This window comes from Lathyrus oleraceus, chromosome 7 (genome assembly GCF_024323335.1).
Source record: "Lathyrus oleraceus cultivar Zhongwan6 chromosome 7, CAAS_Psat_ZW6_1.0, whole genome shotgun sequence".
NCBI lineage: Eukaryota > Viridiplantae > Streptophyta > Magnoliopsida > Fabales > Fabaceae > Lathyrus > Lathyrus oleraceus.
Window position 1 is genome coordinate 434,740,700 of NC_066585.1, and position 18,150 is coordinate 434,758,849.

An 18,150-nucleotide genomic window follows, 5' to 3' on the forward strand; every position below is an offset into this window, starting at 1 on the left:
GGGTTGTGTTGTCAGAGAGTTATGCGATTGGGGTTTGACTGCACAAGAGTTGTGCTTTCTAAACACTTTTTGGAACAGTGTTAACCGGTTAACGCATATGGTTAACCGGTTAACGCATATGGTTAACCGGTTAACGCAATGCGAAATAATTTTTTTTTTGAGTTTTTAACAGTGTTAACCGGTTAACGCATATGGTTAACCGGTTAACGCAAGGCGGAAAACAGTTTTCCAAGACATTTTCAAACAGTGTTAACCGGTTAACGCATTTGGTTAACCGGTTAACGCAAGGCAGAAAACATTTTTTTTTTCAGATTTCAAACAGTGTTAACCGGTTAACGCATATGGTTAACCGGTTAACGCAAGGAAATTTTCACCCGTTCGGCTAACTCAGTGCTTTAAAAGTGTCAAGTGTTGATACGAAAAGCGACATCGATTTTAAATGAATTGTTCATTAAAATGTGATGATCGGTCGTCGAAATTTAATTTGATTTTAATTAATTAAAGGAATTAATAATAATAATAATAAAGTGTTTATTATTGTCTTGTGGTGATCGGTTATGGCCTTAGTTTTCCTTTGTTTTGTTTTGGGTTTTTAAAATACGACCTGCGTGTCGTGCCTCTCTCTTAATCTCCCAAATGTAACTTCTTTTCTCATCTCACTCCCTCGTATGTAAAACGAGTTTCTTTCATGTAATGTAATGATATGAAGAAAGCAAAGAAGTTAGTGCCAAAGGAGGACAACCTTGAAGATCTTGCTTGGAGAAGCTTAGATCGTTGTAGGTTAGCTTAGGTTCTCTCATTGGCTTGGGAGAACAATTGCGCTAGGGGCCATAACTGTTTCATTATGTTTGTATGTATGTTGATGCATGTGAATGTATGTTGATGCATGTGAGAGACCGTTTATATGATAAACAAGCCGGTGAGATCAGAAAAATTGCAATTCCCTCAAAATAAATATTAAGTTTTAAGCTTTCCAAGTTTTAACACTCATCAAGACTAGTATCGAATAATGTAGGTTTCGCCTACGCGAGGTGCATGTTCTATATTAGTAAGGTGCGATGGGATAATTGTAATATCCAACTATTAAAACAGTGGGTCAAACTTAACCAAACAAATTATAATAAGATTATATATATGTTTAGAAGCAAGAGTTGGGAATGATCCATATGATGGATTGGAATAAGGAGTTATTCACCCAACTGAAATTTTCGAGAGTTGTATGAGATACAATTGGAAGGAGTTCCTACCTAAATAACCTAGTTTTGTGTAATCCGCCTACGCGGACTTAGAACAAAGTGAAATATGGATCTCGACCCACTAGAAAATCTTCCAACGGGATTTTCCGAATCAGATGATGAGGGTCATTTGTTTTGAGTAAAATAGTGGGAGCATGTTTAATTAAAGGCCTAATTAATTATGTCAATGATACTTATATTTTCATTAATCCTTGTGTAGATTACCATGACAACAAACACCTCTAACAACATATTGCGATCAAACCTTGAGAAGGAAAAATTGTCTGGGACAAATTTTCTGGATTGGTACCGAGACATGAGGATTGTCCTCAAACATGATAAAGGGAAAGGCAAGGAAGTTGCCAAACCCAAACCCACTAGTGCTGCTTTGAAGCCTAGTGGAAGCATAGAAAAGGAAGGCACCTTCTTCCATTGCGGTAAGACTGCACACTGGAAGAGGAACTGCCCAAAGTACCTGGAAGATAGGAAGAATGGAGTAGAGACTCCAACTTCAGGTATTTTTGTTATTGAAATTAATTTATCTACTTCTGCATCATGGGTATTAGATACTGGATGCGGTTCTCACATTTGTACAAATGTGCATGGACTGAAAAGGAGTAGAGATTTGGCAAAAGGTGAAGTCGACCTACGAGTTGGCAATGGAGCAAAGGTTGCTGCCTTAGCCGTAGGAACTTATGAATTGACTTTACCTAGTGGTTTAATAATTCAGTTAGAGAACTATTATTATGTACCAGCAATTAGCAGGAATATTATTTCCGTCTCTTGTTTGGACAAGTTCAGTTTTTCATTCATAATAAAGAACAATTGTTGTTCAATTTATTTGAATGATATATTCTATGTTACTGCTCAAATGAACAATGGATTATATGTCCTTGATCTTGAAGTGCCAATTTATAACATTAATACTAAAAGGATGAAACCTAATGAGTTAAATCCAACTTACCTCTGGCATTGTCGATTAGGCCACATAAATGAGAAACGCATTTCCAAACTCCATAAAGATGGACTGTTGGACTCTTTTGATTAAGAATCATATGAGACATGCAGATCTTGTTTAATTGGAAAGATGACAAAGTCTCCATTCACAGGAAAAGGTGAAAGAGCTAATGATCTTTTGGCCCTCATACATACTGATGTATGTGGACCACTGAACATACCAGCCAGAGGAGGTTTTCAGTACTTCATCACATTCACTGATGATTTCAGTAGATATGGTTATGTGTATTTAATGAAACATAAATCAGAGTCCTTTGAAAAGTTCAAGGAATTCAAGAATGAAGTACAAAACCAACTGGGTAAGAATATTAAAACTCTTCGATCAGATCGAGGTGGTGAGTATTTAAGCCTAGAGTTTGATGACCATCTGAAAGAGTGTGGGATCCTATCCCAACTCACTCCTCCTGGAACACCCCAATGGAATGGTGTGTCTGAGAGAAGAAATCGAACCCTGTTGGACATGGTCCGATCCATGATGAGTCAAGCCGATCTTCCAAACTCCTTTTGGGGACATGCGCTGTTGACCGCAGCTTACACACTTAACCGTGTTCCATCCAAAAAGGTTGATAAGACACCATATGAGATATGGAGTGGTGAGAAACCACATATGTCTTACATGAAGATTTGGGGTTGTGAAGTTTATGTGAAACGACAAATTTCAACTAAGCTTGAGCCCAAATCTGACAAATGCTTATTTGTGGGATATCCTAAAGAAACAAGAGGATATTACTTCTACAATCCTTCTGAGGGCAAAGTGTTTGTCGCTCGAACTGGAGTTTTCCTAGAAAAGGATTTTATTTCCAAAGGAACCAGTGGGAGGAAAGTAGAGCTTGAAGAAATTCAAGAATCACAAGGCATCGATACACCTATGGAGGAATTAGAGCAGGAAACACAAATGGTTGTGGAAGAGCAACCTGCTCAAGTAGAACAAGACCAGCGTAGGTCAGGCAGGATACGTCACCTACCTGAGAGATATGGATATCTCATAACAGATCAAGGTGATGTATTACTCATGGATCAAGATGAGCCTGTGACCTACCAAGAGACCATAACTGGTCCCGAGTCTGAGAAGTGGCTAGAGGCCATGAAATCCGAAATAGATTCCATGTACACGAACCAAGTTTGGAACTTGGTAGAGTCTCCTGTAGGAGTTAATCCTATAGGATGCAAGTGGGTCTTCAAAAAGAAGTCTGACATGGACGGTAAGGTACATACCTATAAGGCAAGACTAGTTGCAAAAGGATATAAACAAATTTATGGTGTTGACTATGATGAAACCTTTTCACCAGTTGCAATGCTTAAATCTGTTCGGATTTTACTTGCTATCGCTGCATATCATGATTATGAAATATGGCAGATGGATGTCAAAACTGCTTTCCTTAATGGGAATCTTCTTGAGGATGTGTACATGACACAGCCTGAAGGATTTGACATACCAGAAGAAGCCCATAAGATATGTAAGCTACAAAGATCAATCTATGGATTGAAGCAAGCTTCCAGAAGCTGGAATCTTCGTTTTGATGAAACGGTAAAACAATATGGATTCATCAAGAACGAAGATGAACCTTGTGTCTACAAGAAGGTTAGTGGGAGCATGATCGTGTTCTTGGTGTTATATGTAGATGACATATTACTCATTGGAAACGATGTCCCTACCCTGCAACAAGTAAAGACTTGGTTGGGGAAATGCTTTTCTATGAAGGACCTAGGTGAAACAGCCTATATATTAGGAATCAGAATCTATAGAGATAGATCACAAAAACTGCTTGGCCTAAGTCAGAGTACATACATAGACAAAGTGCTGAGACGCTTTAATATGCATGATTCCAAGAAAGGATTCATACCTATGCAACATGGCCTGTGTCTATCAAAAACACAATCCCCTTCAACTAAGGAAGAAAGGGAACGCATGAATAAGATTCCATATGCATCTGCAATAGGATCTATCATGTATGCCATGTTATGTACTCGACCAGATGTCTCGTATGCTTTAAGTGCAACGAGTAGGTACCAATCTGATCCTGGTGATGCCCATTGGGTAGCTGTTAAGAATATCCTTAAGTACTTGAGAAGGACTAAGGAATCATTCTTGATAGATGGAGGTCAAGAAGAGTTGGCTGTAATTGGTTACACTGATGCTAGCTTCCAGACAGATAAGGATGACTTTAGATCGCAATCTGGTTATGTGTTTTGCTTGAACGGTGGCGCTGTGAGCTGGAAAAGTTCGAAGCAAGATACAGTTGCTGATTCTACAACCGAGGCCGAGTATATTGCTGCCTCAAATGCAGCAAAGGAAGCTGTTTGGATCAGGAAGTTCATTAGTGAACTTGGCATAGTCCCTAGCGTTGTGGATCCCATTGGTCTCTATTGTGATAACAATGGTGCTATCGCACAAGCTAATGAGCCTAGATCTCACCAACGATCCAAACACATACTTAGGCGTTGTGCAAAAATATGTAAAGTACCTACACTTGACAATGTTGCTGACCCACTGACAAAGCCTCTTGTGCAGCAGAAGCATGATGGCCATACTAGATCATTGGGCATACGGGGTATGCCTGATTGGCTCTAGTGCTAGTGGGAGATTGTTGGTGTAAGCCCTAGAGGCCAATACTTTTGGTACTTGTATCGAATTATTTAAAGGCATTTTCTTTATTATGGTTGATTAATAAAGTCCCTAGAATAGATAGTCCGTTTAATGTATTAAGTGTGACTTAATCATGAGAACACATTAAACATAAGGACACTATTCTTAAAGTATCCGTAGTCGAGCTTTAATGTGAAGTGGGATAACATTAAAGCATTAAGACTATTATGTTTGTAGACTGATGATCACATCTCATGGATCATGGATAAAGAGTTATCAAGTCTTAAACATAGGTATGATTATTAGGAGTAATATTTATACCGGATTGACCCGCTATGAGAATACTATATAGAAAGTTATGCAAAGTGTCATAAGTTATTCTCATGGTGATAATAGTTGTCGCATCGCGCGAAAAACCGGCGGGAAAAGAAAGAACAACAGAGCCGCCACCGTGCGTTATTTATCCCAAAAGAGGGAAAGGAAACGCTCAGAGTAAACCTGGGAAAGAACATGGTCTCGCGACCAAAAAGAATGGGTTCGGGAGTCGGTTATGCGAAGGGAAGGTATTAGCACCCCTACGCATCCGTAGTACTCTACGGGATCCACGCACAAAAGGAAGGAATATTGGTTGCTAAACACTGCTCAAACTCACACACACTGGCTGAAGGAGACAAAAGAGACTGACTGAAACTGACTCGGCAGGATGTCGCATCCTGGGCCTACTTAGTCTATCAGGCATAGACATCAGAGTCGAAGTAGTTCGGACTGGGGAAACGACACATGCTCGCTAGGATATCGCATCCTATGCATACGTATCTTCTCGGACGAGAGAAGAATCAGAGCATTCGTAGCTCGGCTGACACGCACACAAACAAACACAGGCAAAGGCAAACGTGGAGCCCGACTGCCAATCACTGGACTTATGTCAGCATCCGAACCAAAACACACGCAAAGAGGCAAACATGGAGCCTGAATGCCAATCACTGGACTTACATCAGCATCCGAACCAAAACACACACACACTGGTACCCAAATGCCACTCGAGGGACTTATATCAGCTTCCAAGCACACAACAACATAACAAGTTACTAGGGAGTCGGGGACTCGGGCCTATAACTGTCAAGCACACACTCAAACAGACAGGCAACAAATTGCTAAGGAGTCAGGCACTCGAGCCTAGCAACTGTCAAACAACACACACAAAAAAGAAAAAGGGCGCCCGGAGAGATCAGCTCAATCTCCTGCCTACATACTTCATCTGGTATGAAGATCAGGGCGATGTAGTTCCCCTACGCAGGGACAAAGGTTCTAGCCTAACCAGATAACAGAGGGAGACACAACTAGGGAGACTACGACTCGAGCCTAGATGTTATCATGCAAAATCATCCCTAAGTTAAGGTTTCTAGCTAAATGGCACAAGGGCCAACCTATCCTAAGCATGGCTCACACAGGAAGCAAACCACACACACTTAACTTGCACAGGAAGCAAGCCAAGCAAAACCTAACTTGCACAGGAAGCAAGTCTAAACTAATCCTAACTTGCACAGGAAGCAAGTCAAACTATCCTAACTTGCACAGGAAGCAAGTCAAACTATCCTAACTTGCACAGGAAGCAAGTCAAACTATCCTAACTTGCACAGGAAGCAAGTCAAACTATCCTAACTTGCACAGGAAGCAAGTCAAACAATCCTACAAGCACAGATAGCACACGCTATACACAAACAAGTGGCTCAAACAAGGGTTAGGTTTTAGTCAAGGGGTCATATCAACCTCAACAAACAAACCTCTGGAACTGGGTGAATGTTGCTCTTAACCTTGCCATTGAGAGGCTAAGGTGAAGCAGATGAAAGGATGAAGTGAGGATGAGACCTCACAGCTCTTATCCCTGGCCTGGGAGAGCTCAAGACAAGAATGTGTGGGTTCAGAAAGTGGGAACCCTTCTACACATTAAAACTGACTCAACCGTACAATTGTACAAGATCTTGGGTTTGTATCTGCGATGCATCAACACAGTGGTGTGAGCAAAGCGGATGACACACTGAATAGTGGGGGATAGATTGCATATCCCTACCTTCCACCAATTGCCTCTTCACTTAGGAGGTCTTTGACTCTATGCAAGGACAAAAATAAACAGTCACAAACATTGCCTCTTAAGGAGGACTTCAGACAGTTGCCTGGCCAAGTAACAGGCCAGGTCTTCCAGACTACATGAAGTACAGGAGACATACCTCAATGCAAATTGCTTATACAAGCAAAGCAAAGCAAAAAGTTCACAAGGAACTAAGCAACTAAAGCACCTGAAATAGTCAAGCAGATGTTAGTATGCAATTTCAAACAAAACAAACAGAAACAGACACCAATAGTCAATTAGAGGCACATGGATGTGCAAGGCACAAGGCTTAAGGCATGTGAGCCAAGCCACCTACAAAACAAACAAGTTAGTCAATGATAATCAAGCAAGCTCAATCAAAAGAATTGGTCTCAAAGGCCATTTGTTGGTCAACCTGAAAACACAAACTCAAAGGTGAGTAACAGGACCACTAGGGCAAGCCTAGGGTCAAAAAGGAATGAGAAAGTCCAAACAGCAAGGGGTAAGTATCCAAAATCATGTTCAAACAATTAGGAAACAAAACCAATTGGGTTCACATTCATATCAATCACTACCATCATTTCATGAACCATTTAGGTAAAAGCATGGCAAACAGAAGCTCATAGAAGTCAACAGCAAGACTTGCATCAAAAGCAATCTAAACATTTTCCAAAAATCACCAAATAAATCATGATCATTCCTAACTCATGGCATGGTAAGCATGTCAAATTTCATCCCATTTGGACAAGTGGAAGGCAGTCAATAAAAATCAGAAAGTCAAAGCAAATTTGAACATGCTCAATGAAGTCAACCAATCATGCATCAACTTAGAAAAATCATAAGTCAAGAATGGTGTATGATAAATGAATGGGATCAAAACCATGGCAAAGATGAGGATGTCTAGTTATCTCATGCAAAATTTCATGTCCATCCAATAAATTATGAGAATTTCACAAATGAAATGGGAACATGTGTCACACAAAGTCAACATTTGTCTAGGCAGGGAAGAAAAATCTCAAACAAATGGAAAATAGTTCAAATAAATCCAAGAAAATTCACAAGGCAACTAGACATTCAAGAGTAGGCTCATGCAAAATTTCAATCCATTTAGAGGTCAAGAAGCATAGCAATGAAAATCATGAAGTTGGTCATCAATGGTGTGACACAACTTGTCACACCCTAGTTCAAAAAATCATATCTCACAAACCACAAACGATAAATGCACAAACTCTATACCAAAATCACCATGAATGTGTCTAGTTTAAGCACAAAAAATTTGGGAGCCATTGGATAAAGTAACATCATTTCACAAATGTTTTGGCAAGATGTACAAAATTTGGTCACATGTCACAAACCCTAGCACCATTTAAAAACCACTCACCCAAAAATTCTGGAAAAATAATGATAAAAAAGTAGAGATCATGATGAACACAACACAAAAAATCCCATTGAATTTGGATCAAAAATGAGCAAGTTATGAATTTTGGAAGATTGGTAATCAAAGTGAAGAAATTAATTGAATTAATATTGAGAAAATGGCATTTTGGTAATATTTGGATCCACTTAATGAAGTGATGTCGTTTTGGCCAATAAATGAAATAATCTGATTGGTTCTTGAAGCTAAGCCATGTACACACGAAAATGGGAAGAAAACTGGGAAATTCACAGGCTAGGGTTTTACCATTCCAAATCGTGTTTCTCAATTTTGCCCAGAAATCGAAATTGATTATACCATGGTGTTCATCAAACATCATACAACAACATCCTAAAATGGGTTTTCATTAATTCGAGCTAGGCAATAAGAAACAAGCAAAACAAGTTTGAATCATCCATCTTCATTTCAACACAACTCGACCATTACTCAACCATTTTTAAAAACACAAAGTGCAGTGTGATCAGGGTGAAAAGACCTATGAGATGTACATCACAATTTTTGAAAAGATTGAGGTCGAAAACTCACCTATTTTTGAAGTAGAAAGAGGAACAGTGGTTGTTTGGCCTTTTAATGGTGAAGCAGATGAAGCAAAGCCTTCCAAGTGTTGATTGGTTGAAGAGCTCTGGCTTGTGGATGCTTGGAATGACCTTAAACAAACCCTGCCATGGCTGTATGCTTCTTTAGAACAATGCTGGCAAATGAACTCCCAGTTGATGAATGGTGCTGCAAGTAACTTCCAAATGATGGCCAGATGATGGAACAACAAAGGGATCCTTGAGTTCTTTAGAAGTTTTTTGACAGACTGTTTGAAATGCCAACAATGAAGCCCTTTTTAGAATGAATGATTTCTGTCTTCTCATGTGTCATGGCTGCTGCTAGCTGGTTTCATTTGATGGAAAATGTTGAGGAAATGCTGTGTTGAGCAAGGCAGGTTTTTGTTCTTTTGAGGGTTTGACAAGTTTTTTTGGAGTTTGGCCAAAGCAAGGTGAATGGTTGATCTTGGTTGGTCTGTTTTGTTTTTGACAGCAAAATTTGCAAGATGTCTGGTGTGTTGGCTGCAGCTAGCAAGGGTTTTGATTGGAAAAATGAGTGAAGGTTCTTTGTGGTTTTTGAGCCTTGACAGTTTTCTTCAAATCTGTCAACAACAAGGTGAATGAAAGATGAGTGGAATATGGTTGGCCATGTGTTGCAAGGCAGGGTTTGACAATGTTTGCAAGTGAAGGTTGCTAGGCTGCTGCAGGTTTTAAACAGGGTTTGCCAATGAAGGTTGCTAGGTTGCTGCTGTTAGAAGTTGGCAAGGTTTGGCCATGAGAAATTGAGATGAACAAGACTGGTATGGTTGGCAAGGCAGGACGGATTTTGAGGGAAAGAATGGTCTATGGTCTTGTGCTTGTTGGTTGCAGATTTTAAAGCAAGGCCAAATGGATGCAGTTAGGAGGAGTGACCTTTTTGCTGCAAAATGTGTTGGCTTTTGATGAATGCTAGTGGTTCAACATGATGAGGGGTTGTGGAAAATGCAATGGCTAGGTTTAGGTTTTGGAAGTTTTGGACAGCAAGGGTTAAATGCAAATAACAGGATCCTTTTTGAGAGGAGTGTGAATCAATGAAGTGCTTGTTATGTTGGTGCTATCTAGTGAGGTTTTTGCCATGGCAGGAAAAATGATGCAGTATGTTCAAGCCAGCCTTAGTTTGTTGGTTTAGGACTTGACAGTTTTTTGTAAGATGCAAGTAAGCAAGGGTTTTAGTTGGTCTTTGCTGCAGTTTTTTTTTCATGACAGAAAAAGGGTGGTGAAGCTGTTGGTTTGTGGTTTTTTCAATGACAGAAAATGCAGCATAGAACCTGCTGTTGGTCGTTGTTCTATGGTATGGCAGGGTTTTGAGTTTTGTAACTTTGGTCTTTTGGATCAGGTTTTGACAGAAGAATGCAAGGCAAGGTTTGGTGCTGCTTGAGTTTGAATAGGCAAAGTTCAAATGCCAGTAGCAAGGTCAGTTGAGAGAGTGAGAGAACCAATGCCTCCTGCTGTCCTGTGTTTTATGCTGCTGCTGGTTTTGTTTAATGGGAGTTTTGACAGGTTTTTCTTGGCAAAATGCAAGTGGGGTGGTTGGTTCTATGTGGCTGCTACTTCTGTTTTGTTATGACAGAAAAACAATGCTTAAGTCCTCTGTTGGATGTTGCTGCCATTGATTCCTCATGACAGAAAAGGATTTGAAAGTCTTGTTTGGATGTGTTTATGTGGGAGAGCCAGGGCCAAGGTTTTTGTCTTTTGGTCCTGTTTTAGCCAACAAATTGGAATCTGCAAGATGTGTAGTGTGGTGACAGAAAAAAAATAGGAAAATGCAAGTAAGGGTCAGTTCTTTTTTTGAAAATGAGGATGCATCCCTTTGATTTGCCTTGGCCAAAGTGGCTTTGTCCTGCTGCCCCTGCTGCTACCAGTGACAGCAAATTATGGCCTTGGTCTGCTATGAGCAGTACCAGGCATGGCAAGGCTCATGCTTTTGGATGCTTTGACAGCCAATTAGAAATGCCACAGTAAGGTGAGATTTTTAGAGAGTGAGTGGTATGCAATTGGTTATGTGGCTGTGTTATGTGTGTGTCCAAAACAGAAAATGATGGCCAAAATTCTGCTATGTGAGAGTGGTACAAGTATGGTTCATGAATTGGATTTGTTGTAAACATGTCCTTTTGCCAATGTTCAAGTAAACTAGTAAGGCCATATGTACTTGTTGGTTATTATGCTGCTAAATGAAGCTTCAAAATGACAGCAAATGATGGTTTAGATTTCTGTTTCCATAGTACAAATCATGGTATGGTGGAATGTATGGACAAGCATGGTTGAATTTGTACTTTTCTTACAATTCAAGCAACCAAGCAATGGCTTCATGTACTGCATATTTTGACTTTGCAAACACATTCTAAATGACATTTATGAGCTGTTCCAATTGGCCAAATGTTGAAAAAATGTTTAAATCAAAAAGTCAACTCTTGGTCAAACTTGCATTTAAATGAAAAAGGTCAAAATATGCCATTTTGATTGGTGAAGTTTTGGCTCATGAAATTTATATTTTTGGAAAGAGGGGATCAAATGTGACTTGTAGGAAAAAACCCCACCAAAATTGGCCAAACGGTTTGAGAGATATGGCCCTTTGAAGTTCAAGATTTTCTGAAATCGATTCGATCATAACTTGCCACCCACACATGGGAATTGAGAGTTCTAGGACTTTTTGGAAATGGGAGAACAAGATCTTCAACTTTCATGTTTGGCAAAAATTCATTTGAGGCTTGTATCAAGATGTAAGTTTGAGGATCAAGACTTTCCATTTATGGCAGGTTTCAGTTACAGGCCCAGTTTCCATTTTGGGAATTTTTTGATCTGGCTTCAAATTCTTCCATGATGGTGTTTGGCATGATGTATGATGACTATTTGGACATGAATGAACTCTCACAAACCAATTCCAATCATCCAATCACTGATTAAACAGACAGTTGACCAACAGTTGACTTTTAGGGTTTCTGACCGATTGTGCATTGACTGATGACTTCCAAACCCTAATTCCTTGAGGACTTGACTTCAAATGATGTCTCAAGTTGTATGGACTCTTGATTATTGACCATGGTGCCCAAATTCCACAAGAATGACCACCATCCACTGCTTTGACTGACAGTTGACTTTCTTTGACTTTTGACTGTCTGTGTATGAACTGCTGACCTCTGAGTCTTCAACCCTTGACTTTAACACTTCAAATGAACCCTCTAGTCATGTGAACTTGTTGCACAAACCCCAAGGCCTTGGTTCAATGAGAAATTCCTTTGCTTGCTTGGTTGACTGATCAGGAGATTAGTTTGACCTAATTCTTGATTGCTTGCTCTTGAGGCAAAAGAAACAATGCAATGCTATGTAATGAACCATGACATGCTATGACCTAATATGAAAATGTATGCATGATGATAGGTTCAAATTTGAGGTGCTACAGCTGCCCCTATTCAATCAGCTGGGAACCCGAATGGATGAGAGCAACGGCTGTCAGACTTTCAGGGTAAACAGGGATTGAATACCAAAGAACCGTAGAATTTGCACAGTACTGGATATGATGCAAAAGAACCACGTCATTTACCGATGACAAACTGCATGACAGCTTCAGAAAAGCAAAACCATTTACCGATGGTTGGAGAACTGGAAACTTGATATTTACCGATATCAACTTCAACACGACCATTTACCGATGGCGGCTGGGGAAAACAAATTTCTGAAAAGCAAAACCATTTACCGATGGTTAAAACTGGGACCTTGATATTTACCGATATCAACTTCAGCCAGACCATTTACCGATGGCTGCTGGGAAATAAACTTCTGAAAAGCAAAACCATTTACCGATGGTTAGAACTTGATATTTACCGATATCAACTTCAGCCAGACCATTTACCGATGGCTGCTGGGAAACAGATTTCTGAAAAGCAAAACCATTTACCGATGATGGCTTCAAAGAAATTTGACATTTACCAATGTCAAACTTAGCAAGACCATTTACCGATGGCTTCTGCAACTGGGAATTCGACATTTACCGATATCGAAGGTAACTGGGCCATTTACCGATGGCATCTCCACTTGGGGAATCAGACAAGACGTTTACCGACGACTTCTGGGGATTTTGATTTTACTGACCAGACATTTACCGATGACTGGGATGAGACTCGATGTTTACCGACATCGAAAGATGATGTTTACCGACATCAAAAGAAATGACCAGACATTTACCGATGACTGGGATTGAGAAATTTATTGGGGAGATACAAATATTTGCAACAGGAAACCGGGTAGGACATTTACAGATGACTCTACTGGGGATTTCTAGTTGGGGAATTATCAGACATTTACCGATGGCTGAAGGAAAGACTCGATGTTTACGGACACCGAAACAATGGTGTTTACCGACACCAAAAAAAATGACCAGACATTTACTGATGACTGGATAAAATACTCGATGTTTACAGACACCGAAACAATGGTGTTTACCGACACCAAAAATGATGACCAGACATTTACTGATGACTGGATAAAATATCCGATGTTTACAGACACCGAAACAATGGTGTTTACCGACACCAAACAAAGAAACACACGCGGGCGCTAGCATGACACTTACTGGTATCACAAGAACGACATCTGAGATATGTCAAGGCAAGGTTGACCACTTGCTGGGGGTCTCACTGAGGAGAAACAAACTTTCTGTCACCATCGGGTGAGGAAATAAACCTCTGTCACCATCGGGTGAGGAAAAAAACCTCTGTCACCATCGGGTGAGGAAATAAACCTCTGTGGGGAAAATCAATTCTGAATGCTGTCAAGAGCAACTGTAGCAGTCTTGGTGCTGATGTTGAACAAAAATGATCCGCCTCTGTCGGGGATACGGTCCGGCGAAGTTAACACATGAATGCATATGTTTGAATTTTTCTATGGCGTAATGCTCCATATGGAATGGAAATGCCACGCAATTTGAGGATGCAATGATTACTACATGCAAAATGCAAATGAACCCTGGCTAGGGAGCCAAAATGATCAGATACTCTGACTCTGTGGGGAGACTCCTCTTGGGGAAATATTCTGCGGGGAACTCTGCTTGAGGAATGGTAAAGTGACTTCACACTCATGTTTGAAGAACAGTACTGCTGCTGGGGAAGGGTAAACTCCGCCGGGGATATCCTTCAGTCCACAGGTAGGATAAATGTTGGAGGTAAATCTCAGTGAACCTGCCTCACTCGGGGAGGAAAACGGCAAATACAGGCCTGCTGGGGATAGGCAATCCTTAGATCTGTTGGGGAATAGAAAGCACTATCCACAGACGTCTTCGCAGGGGAACATAGCTCTGATAGCCTCCGAACTTGCTTTGGGGAAAATATCTGCTGAGGAAACGTCCTCACAGATGCCAATCTGAAAAAAAACAGCACAACAAGATGCCCCCAGGGGGTACCTGGACAAGATACGCTCAAGTGTCCTCAACATTCAAAATGATTTTCAAATGTTTTGTCATCCTGCAAGCTATTGTGTAGCCTTCATGTTTTTATATGCAATGCTTATCAAAAATTCGGACATTTTTTGCAAACAAAACAGTAAAAGTAAAAACAAAAGAGCTATTTATCTGAATAACAATTTTTATTGATTAAAAATGTGCCTGAAGAGGCAAATACATTGGGAAGCAATTCCTAGAAAGAGGTAACTGCGCACAAAAGGAAAAATCTATCCTAATGGCAATGTGAACACGGCATCCACTATTTCCCAATTCTGTTATAACTCACAGATCATCAGTTTTCCTCCCAATTCTTTGCTTTCTGAGAAGAACGACTGGACGGATCACATCTTTCGAGATGGCAGACGACAAAGCTTGATGAAGTACAGACAACTCAGACTGTAGTCTTCGCTTTAATCCCTAACTTTTGCCTGGATCGCCCTTTCGGGTTTTCAATCCACCGGGATACCCATTTTTGCCTAAGCCGCCCTTGCGGGTTTTCGACTTACCGGGTGTACAAATTCTTTTCATTTTATCCCTAATTTTTGCCCGAACCTTTTCTTTCTGTTTTTTGGTTCGCCGGGATGCCCATTTTTTGCCTGGACTCTTTTATTCTTTTTGTCCAGCGGGTCAATTTATGCGAAGTATTTTTTGACTACATCTGAGTTGACAGGAGACGGAAAATCTTCACCATCCATAGTTGTAAGCATCAAGGCTCCACCGGAGAAGACCTTCTTCACAACATACGGACCTTCATAATTAGGAGTCCACTTGCCCCTGTTATCTGCACCGGGAGGGAGGATCCTTTTCAAAACTAGATCACCAATCTGATAGCTTTGAGGACGCACTTTCTGATCAAAGGCTCGCTTCATCCTTCGCTGATACAACTGTCCATGACATACAGCTGCTAGCCGTCTCTCCTCGATAAGGCTCAACTCGTTAAACCTTGTTCGAATCCACTCGGCTTCGTCCAGCTTGACATCCAATAAAACTCTCAGAGAAGGAATCTCCACTTCAACAGGTAGGACAGCTTCCATACCATGCACAAGGGAGTAAGGGGTTGCCCCGGTCGACGTACGTACTGAGGTACGGTACCCATGCAAAGCGAAAGGCAGCATCTCATGCCAATCCTTGTACGTAACGACCATCTTCTGCACAATCTTCTTGATATTCTTGTTTGCCGCTTCCACAGCACCATTCATCTTCGGTCTGTAGGGAGAAGAATTGTGATGTTCAATCTTGAAATCTTTACACAGCTCCTTCATCATCTTGTTGTTGAGATTCGAACCATTGTCAGTGATGATTCTCTCAGGAACTCCATAACGACATATGATTTCTTTCTTGATGAACCGGGTAACCACTTGTTTGGTAACGTTAGCATAGGAAGCTGCTTCCACCCATTTGGTGAAATAGTCAATCGCAACCAAGATGAAGCGATGTCCATTAGAAGCAGTAGGCTCAATCTTCCCAATCATATCAATGCCCCACATAGCAAACGGCCAAGGCGAATTCATGATATTCAGAGGGCTTGGTGGTACATGCACCTTATCAGCATAGATTTGACACTTATGGCACTTCCGAGCATACTTGAAACAATCGGATTCCATAGTCATCCAGTAGTAACCCGCTCTCAACAATTTCTTAGCCATTGCATGTCCGCCGGCATGAGTACCGAAGGAACCTTCATGAACTTCTTGCATTAACATGTCTGCCTCGGGTCTATCCACGCATCTGAGCAAGACCATGTCAAAGTTTCTCTTATACAACACATCATCCTGATTCAAATAGAAGCTTCCAGCTAGCCTCCTCAGGGTTTTCTTGTCATTCTTCGACGCACCTTCAGGATACTCCTGAGTCTTGAGGAAGTTCTTGATGTCATAATACCACGGCTTCTCATCAATCACAACAGACTCGGCTGCAAACACATACGCAGGCCTCTCGAGTCGATTCACCGCAACATGTGGCACATGGTTCCACCAATGAACTTTGATCATAGATGACAAAGTAGCCAAGGCATCAGCCATTTGATTCTCATCCCGGGGGACATGATACAACTTCACCTTCTTGAAGAACGTCAGTATTCTTCTGGTGTAATCTCTATACGGAATCAGATGCGGCTGGTTTGTATTCCAATCTCCGTTGACTTGATTGATCACTAGAGCGGAATCTCCAAATATATCAAGAGTTTTGATCCTCAGATCAATGGCTTCTTCTATCCCCATGATACAAGCCTCATACTCAGCTTCGTTGTTGGTGACGTCAAACGTCAATCTGGCAGAAAAAGGTATATGAGCACCTTTAGGATTGATCAATACTGCCCCAACACCGTTACCGTTCATATTCACAGCCCCATCAAACATCAGTGTCCATTTGTCATCCGGATCCGGTCCTTCCTCGACAAGAGGCTCTTCGCAATCTTTCATCTTAAGATACATGATGTCTTCATCAGGGAATTCAAACATCATAGGCTGATAATCTTCAATCGGTTGCTCGGCGAGGTAGTCTGACAGAATACTACCTTTGATAGCCTTTTGTGACGTGTATTGAATATCATATTCTGTTAGAATCATCTGCCAACGGGCAACACGTCCGGTGAGAGCTGGTTTCTCAAAGATGTATTTCACTGGATCCATCTTAGAAATCAATAAGGTAGTATGGTTCAACATATACTGTCTTAGTCGGCGAGCAGCCCAGGCCAAAGCACAGCAAGTTTTCTCGAGCAGTGAATATCTTGTTTCACAGTCGGTAAACTTTTTGCTAAGGTAGTATATGGCATGCTCTTTTCGACCAGACTCGTCATGCTGTCCCAATACACACCCCATCGAGTTCTCAGTCACTGACAGGTACATTATCAGAGGTCTCCCCGGAACTGGAGGTATCAGAATTGGAGGTTTCTGTAAATACTCCTTAATCTTGTCAAAAGCTTTCTGACAATCATCATTCCACTTGATAGCCTGATTCTTTCTAAGCAGTTTGAAGATTGGTTCACATGTAGCAGTTAGATGAGATATGAACCTTGCAATGTAGTTCAACCTCCCTAAAAACCCACGGACTTGCTTCTCCGTTTTCGGTTCAGGCATCTCTTGAATAGCTTTGACTTTTGCTGGATCAACCTCAATCCCTTTCTCACTGACAATGAAGCCTAAAAGCTTCCCTGATCTCACCCCAAACGTACACTTGTTCGGATTCAACCTCAGCTTGAACTTTCTCAACCGGTCAAACAGCTTCTGCAAATTAACCAGGTGCTCCTCTTCTGTCTGCGACTTCGCAATCATATCATCCACGTACACTTCAATTTCTTTGTGCATCATGTCATGAAAGAGAGTCGTCATTGCCCTCTGATAGGTAGCACCAGCATTCTTTAGCCCAAATGGCATCACCTTATAGCAGAACGTGCCCCAAGGTGTAATGAATGTCGTCTTTTCCATGTCCTCTGGCGCCATCTTGATCTGATTGTATCCGGAGAAACCATCCATGAAAGAGAATACCGAGGATTGAGCCGTATTATCAACCAATACATCAATGTGAGGTAATGGGAAATCATCTTTCGGACTCGCTCTGTTCAAATCCCGGTAATCGACACACATTCTGACTTTACCATCCTTCTTCGGCACAGGAACGATGTTGGCCACCCACGGTGGATAACTGGTGACAGCCAGAAAACCCGCATCCCACTGCTTCTGAACCTCTTCCTTGATCTTAGTTGCCATGTCAGGACTCGTTCTACGAAGCTTCTGCTTGACTGAAGGACATCCTTCCCTAAGAGGTAATCGGTGCATCACAA